This window comes from Canis lupus, chromosome 16 (genome assembly GCF_011100685.1).
Source record: "Canis lupus familiaris isolate Mischka breed German Shepherd chromosome 16, alternate assembly UU_Cfam_GSD_1.0, whole genome shotgun sequence".
In the NCBI taxonomy this organism is placed as follows: domain Eukaryota; kingdom Metazoa; phylum Chordata; class Mammalia; order Carnivora; family Canidae; genus Canis; species Canis lupus.
In genome coordinates, this window is record NC_049237.1 from 36,162,693 (window position 1) to 36,169,773 (window position 7,081).

Consider the following 7,081-nt stretch of genomic DNA (forward strand, 5'->3'; position numbering starts at 1 on the left):
AAAATGAAAATCTGATATATTGTACACCTGAAACTAATATAACAGTATATGCTAAGTATATTGGAATTAAAAAAAGAAAGAAAGAAAGAAAGAAAATGAAAATCTGATCCTAGGCAAGCACGAAGCACTGGTCTTGACATTTGCAGCTTCTCTGTCCAAAGCAGAGGATTAAAACAGTCAGATGCAGCCCCTTTGAGACCTGCTCCCAGATGCTGTTTTGGACAACAGCAGTAATTCCAAACTAGGGTGTCTGGTCTCTGAGCTGTGCTCAGAGCAGATTTATATCATGTAAATGGATGTTCCATAAACAGACTGGTATATTAGCCAAAACTCAGGGACATGCAAAATGTATTAGATAATTTATAGTCCAACAAGTTTCCTGTGGGAAAGGCAGAGAAACATTTCCAAAGAAATGTCATTTTAATTCTTAATCTAAAAAGAATCATCATAACTCCCACAGTTTTCCCCCTTTATAATTCTGCATTATCACCTCTAATGGAGCAGGACATTATAAAACTGTGACAACCTTCTGCCCCTGCTGATACCAATTTGGGAAAAGTTCAGCACTGCTCAGCATGACAATCACATCTCTCAAATGCACAGAAGTCCTCTGAATTCCCTGGGATTACATAAACCTAAAAATTTGGCACCATTGTGTAGACTATGTTAGTATACTTCAATCAGTAATAATTGCCATTGCTAAAAATGATCTTTAATGGCTGTATGGATTGGCCACATTTAAAATATTGATGACATTGCATTGTGGAAATAAAAGGAAAATGGAAAAAACTCTCATTACCTGCAGAACTATGATTCTGAGTAACTATAACTGTTTTTTTTTTAAATGATACAGAGGAATTAGTAGTAAAAAAATGACCAAAATCAGACAAAGACATCAACAAAAAAGAAAATTACAAGCCAATATTCCTGTGAACATAGATGTAAAAAAAAATCCTCAATGAAATACTAGCAAATTGAATTCAACAATATGTAAAAAAGATCATATACCATGATCAAGAGGGCTTTATTCTAGGGCTAAGAATTCAAGGATGGTTCAAAATCTACAAGTAACATGAAAAATCACATTATTAAAACAAAGGATAAAAATCATATGATTATCTCAATGGATGCAGAAAAAGCTTTTGATGAAATTTAACAGCCATTTATGATAAAAACTCTCAACAGAGTGGGTATACAAGAAACATATCTCAACATAATAAAGGCCATATATGACAAACTTACAGCTAGCATCACATTCAGTGGTGAAAAGCTGAAAGCTTTTCCTCTAAGATCAGGATAAGAAAAGGATACCCACTCTCACCACTTTTATTCAACATAGTATTGGCAGTCCTAGCCACTGCAATTAGGCAAGAAAAAGAAATAAAAGGCACCTAAGTTAAAAAGGAAGAAGTAAAACTGTCACTATTGCAGATGACATAATACCACATATAGATAAGGCTATACACACACAAAAGAAACCTATCAGAGCTAATAAATTAATTCAGTAAATTTGAAGGATGCAAAATTAACAGACAGAAAGTTGTTGTGTTTCTGTACACTAATAATGAACTGTAAGAAAGAGAAACGAAGAAAACAATCCCATTTACAATTGCATCAAAAAGAATAAAATATCCTAGAAATAAACTTAACCAAAGAGGTGAAAGATCTATACTCTAAAAACTGAAAAGATGCTGATGAAAGAAATTGAAGATGACACAAGTAAATGGGAAAATATACCATGCTATGGATTGGAAGAATTAGTATCATTAAAATGCCCACATATCCAAAACATTCTACAGATTCAATGCAATCCCCATCAAAATACCAGTGGAATTTTTCAAAGAACTAGAATAAAGAATCCTAAAATTAGCATGGAACCATAAATAACCCCAAATACCCAAAGCCACGTTGAGAAAAAAGAACAAAGCTGGAGGTATCATGCTCTCTGATTTAAAACTATACTACAAAGCTATGGAGCCGACTTAAGATTCTCTTTCTCTCCCTCTGCCCGTCCCCTCACACTCTCTGCCTCTCTCTCTCATAAATAAATAAATAAATAAATAAATAAATAAATAAATAAATACTGGACCACTCTCTTACATTGTATACAAAACTAATTTCAGAATGGATCAAAGACTTGAATGTAAGACCTGAAACCATAAAACTCCTAGAAGAAAACATAGGCAGTATGTTTCAATACTGCAAAAAAATCCTAGCAATATTTTTATGGACCAGTTTCTTCAGGCAAGGGTAACAAAAGTTAAGATAAACAAAGGAAATTATATCAAACTAAAAAGCTTCTGCACAGTGAAGGAAAACAAATAGGCAACCTACTGAATGGAGGAAGATACCTGCAAATCATATATCCAATAAAAGGTTAATATCCAAAATATATAAAGAACTTACAGAAGCTAATACTTTAAAAAATCCAACCTAGTTGGAAAATGGGCAGAGAATTTGAATAGATATTCTTCCAAAGAAGACATACAGATTACAAATAGGCATATGAAAGAGGCTTAACATCACCTACCATCAGGAACATGCAAATCAAAACCACAATGAGATTTCACCTCACACATGTTAGGAATTATCAAAAAGACAAAAAATAGCAAGGATTGGCAAAGATGCAGAGAAAAGGGAACCTCCATAAACTGTTGATGGGAATGCAAACTGGTGCAGCCACTATGGAAAACAGTATGGAGGTTCCTCAAAAGATTAAAAATAGAACTAACATATAATCCAGCAATTGCATTTCTGGATATCTGTCCAAAGACAATGAAAGCATCAATTTGAAGAGATGTATGAACCTCTATGTTCATTGCAACAATATTTACAATAACCAAGATATGGAAGTAACACAACCTAAATGTACATCAATAGATGAATGGATAAAGAAGATATGATATAATATATATGTATACATATATATAGTGGAATATTATTATAATATATAAAATAGAATGAGATCTTGCCATTTGCAACAACATGGATGGACCTAGAGGTATATATTCTAAGTGAAATAAGTCAGACAAAGGCAAATATTTTTTCACTTATATGTAGAATTAAAAAAAAAAAACCAACAACAAGGAAATGAAAAGAGGAACAGACTCATAGATATGGAGAACAAACAGTTGCCACAGAGGAGCAGCATTGGGTGATAACAAAATAGGCAAAGGGGATTAAAAGGTACAAACTTCCAGTTTTGAGATAAATCATGAGAATGTCATTTATAGGAAATACAGTCATTAAAATCACAATAGCTTTATATGGTGACAGATGGTAACTAGACGTATCGTGGGGATCATTTCATAACGCATAAAAATAATGAATTTTTCTCTTTTCTGGTTACTGTAGCACAAGGAACCATGAGCAGCAAAGTCTCCAGAAACACCCTGTAGAAGCAGTGCAGGAAGTCCTCCACCAGAACCAGCACAAGCACAAGGTTTTTGGAGACATTGGAGTTGTAGAGCATCCTGAAGAACTATGACGCTCAGGACAGACGCTTCTCAGGCACCATCAGGCCGCTCCAAGTTCTCTGCCCCCCACGTTCTCCGTATGTGTTTTGGGGGACCAGCAGCACTGTGATTAGGTCAAGGCAGTGGATATTCCTCACATGGACATTGAGATACTGAAGAGACTCAAGAACAAAAAATTAGTCAAGAAGCTAGCCAAGCAGTATGATGCCTTTTTGGTTTCAGAATCTCCAATCAAGCAGATCCCTCCAATCCTAGTCCCAGGCCTGAATGAGGCTGGCAAGATCCCTTCCTTGCTGACCCACAACGAGAACATGGTGGCCAAAGCAGATGAAGTCCACCATCGACTACCAGATGAAGAGGGTGCCATGTCTGGCCCTGGCTGGTGGCCATGTGAAGATGACAGATGATGAGCTTGTGTACAACATCCACGTAGCTGTCAATGTCCTGTTGTCATTGCTCAAGAAAAATTGGCAGAATGTCTGGGCTTCATACTTCAGGAGCACCGTGGGCAAGCCCCAGTGTCTGTGCCGTGGCACAGGATAATAAACCCTGGAGCTACCAAAAAATATATATATATATTTTTTCATTTGTAAAAAGAGGCACAGAATTTAATGCAGGTGATAGCATTAATATGGATATCCACATATCCAAAACATTCTACAGATTCAATCCAGTTCCCATCAAAATACCAGTGGCAGTTTTCAAAGAACTAGAATAAAGAATCCTAAAATTAGCATGGAACCATAAATGACCCCAAATACCCAGAGCCATGTTGAGAAAAAAGAACAAAGCTGGAGGTATCATACTCTTTGATTTAAAAGTATACTTAGAAAGCTATGGAGCCTGCTTAAGATTCTCTTTCTCTCCTTCTGCCCCTCCCCTCACACTCTCTACCTCTCTCTCTCTAAAATAAATAAATGAAAGAAAGAAAGAAAGAAAGAAAGAAAGAAAGAAAGAAAGAAAGAAAGAAACTGGACCACTATCTTACATTGTATACAAAGTTAATTTCAGAATGGATCAAAGACTTGAATGTAAGACCTGAAACCATAAAACTCAGGTTCTGCTGGTAGAAATTGCAAATAGCAGATAATATTCAAGACTTTTCTGTATTCAATTCAGCACAGTATTATCTATTATTAAGGCTGCTGCTGGCTTCTAGAGCCTTTGTATTAATTAGAAAAAGATGTTCTTTGGCCTGCTCCTTTTAGCCGATTCCACCCTGAGCCCAGCTGGATTTCAGCCTTCCCCCAAACTGACGGGAGCCCTTCAGCAACACACAAAATGCACACTCCTTTATGAAAGGCCTGTCTCTAGAAGTAAGGAAACTGAGGAACAAATCGATAAATTATGGTCTATCCATATGATGGAATTTTAGGAAGTCATCAAAATTTTGTTTTACAGAATATTTAAATATTCAAACTATTCTTTAACTATATCAGGGAAATAAATATTCATGATCTAATGTTAAGTTAGAGAAGTAGATTATAAAGCCAAAAATGTAATAGGACTCCAATTTTAAGAACAAATTATTGGATGTAAATAAAGGGAAGGAAGTGTACACCAAAATGTTTACAATTGCTATTTCTGGACAATACAATAATGGCTAACTAATTATTTTTGTATTAATCAATTTCTTCATTCAAAAGATTTTCTTCCATAAACATGAACTACTTGTATACTAAAAATGAATTATAAATAAAAAAATACATCTGTAATCCCATCTTGCTTTTCAATCCAGTAAATAATAACATCTAGTTCCTCATTTTGACTCAAAATCTATCCAGTTAAGGAGGCATAGACATGCTGAGGTAGCAAGACAGCAATTCATTGTTTCTTCAAATCTATGATGCCCATAATGATAAAAATACAGTTTAAAGCAGGGGGCGAGGGTATGAATCCTATCTCCAATAGCCATTAGAATATGACCTTGGAAAAAAGTATTTAACCTTTTTGATTCTGTTTCTCCTTTTTATGATGGGGTTAATAATTTCTACCTTAAAGACTACTCTGAGCGTCAAAAGGAGCCCATGGATCTAAAGCACATCGTGTGTTGCCTGGTACTTATATGTATAAAATAATTTAGGTCTTGTTATATGAATGATCTCATATACCTTACCTGTCTCTAACCCACAGCCTTGTACATAGTAGGAGCTCAATAAACACCACAATAAATGTGTCATATTAGATTTAGAAGATGCTTGATAGTCTCAGAGAGGAAATCTCAAATGTTGTATGGTGAGGTTAATTAACCCTGTAGGAATTGCCTTATTAGAACTGACCCTAAATTGTGTTAGCAAGCCCAGAGCTCCTCCAAAAGATCACCACCGCCACTCCTGACCATATGTTTGGATGACTTGTTACATGTGGTAATATATGGTGTCAGCCCCTAGGCTCTACAACCTTTGTGGATGGACCTTTAAAAACACAATTCAGGAATTCAGGGCTTATGGATGAATCTGGATTTCCTTTGAAAGCCCTTTTATGAATCACCAAGGTCAGCCGACCTTAGACTATTAGTAATAGTAACGACAAACATACAGAGCTTATGAGGTGCCAGGCACCATTGTAAACAACTTACTTCCCCCCTCAACACACATGAGGACCTTGGCAGGAAACCCCCTGCAGGAGACAGAACCTCTGGGAGGTTTGACTCCATCAATGTTCTGAGCTCTGACAGGATGGGAATTTGTAGGGATATCAGGGAAGAACAAGACCAATCCTGTCCCTCCTCAGACCAGGGACACTGAAGGTTACTCATCATGTGGGAGCAGGAAGCCCAGGCGACAAGACTTACAGAACGTTGAATGAGATCTTTGGGGCCATTATGTAGCTCATGCCATTTAAGAGGATTCCAGGCAGTATGGTGATTCTCCTAGTCCTCTCTGTGGACTCAGACACTTCACTGTGGAATCCTGACAATTTTCACATCATTTTTATTTTCTCTAACCCTCTCCAGGCATTTTGCTTATGTTTATTTTGAAAATACCAGCTGATATGGGGAGACAGTGTTCTCTTGCTCCAACCTGACCCCTCTGACATGGAGACAGGGAAGCTACCTCCCACAGGGCAGGATGGTACAAGTGACAGCTAGCAGTAGGTTCATGAGAATTTAAGAAAGTCAAGAGAAGGGGCCTCTCACTTGCCTAGGACACTTCCAAAACTTTGTACCAAGTTCTATATTATTTATTTATTTGCTTCCTGTATAGAGGGCTCCCAGACTGCACAAGTTCTAAGCTCTGCACACCTGGACGCACCTGGTGCCCAGGTAAGTCAAATGAGAATTACAGAGCAAGACCAACTCCAGGAGGAGGCATCGAGGTTGGTCTCCTCAGAGGCTCTGACCTCTGCCGCAGGTTGGCATTATTTTAAGAGTTTGGACTGGGTCCCCTACCAAGAAGTTATTTGTAGGCTTTTATTATTTTATGTACTGACAACCGATACCAGAACAGAGCGAAAGGGGATTCTTTAGCATCTGATGCAAGATTATAGCCTCAGGGATCCCTGGGTGGCGCAGCGGTTTAGCGCCTGCCTTTGGCCCGGGGCACGATCCTGGTAGACCCAGGATCGAATCCCACATCGGGCTTCCTGCATGGAGCCTGCTTCTC

The 7,081-nt window shown here is 37.5% G+C and overlaps 1 pseudogene; it reads left to right on the forward strand.

Annotated features, from left to right (window-relative positions):
• The first annotated feature begins 3,365 nt into the window (after positions 1 to 3,365).
• Positions 3,366 to 4,019, forward strand: LOC100686986 (annotated as a pseudogene).
• The last annotated feature ends 3,062 nt before the right edge of the window (positions 4,020 to 7,081 follow it).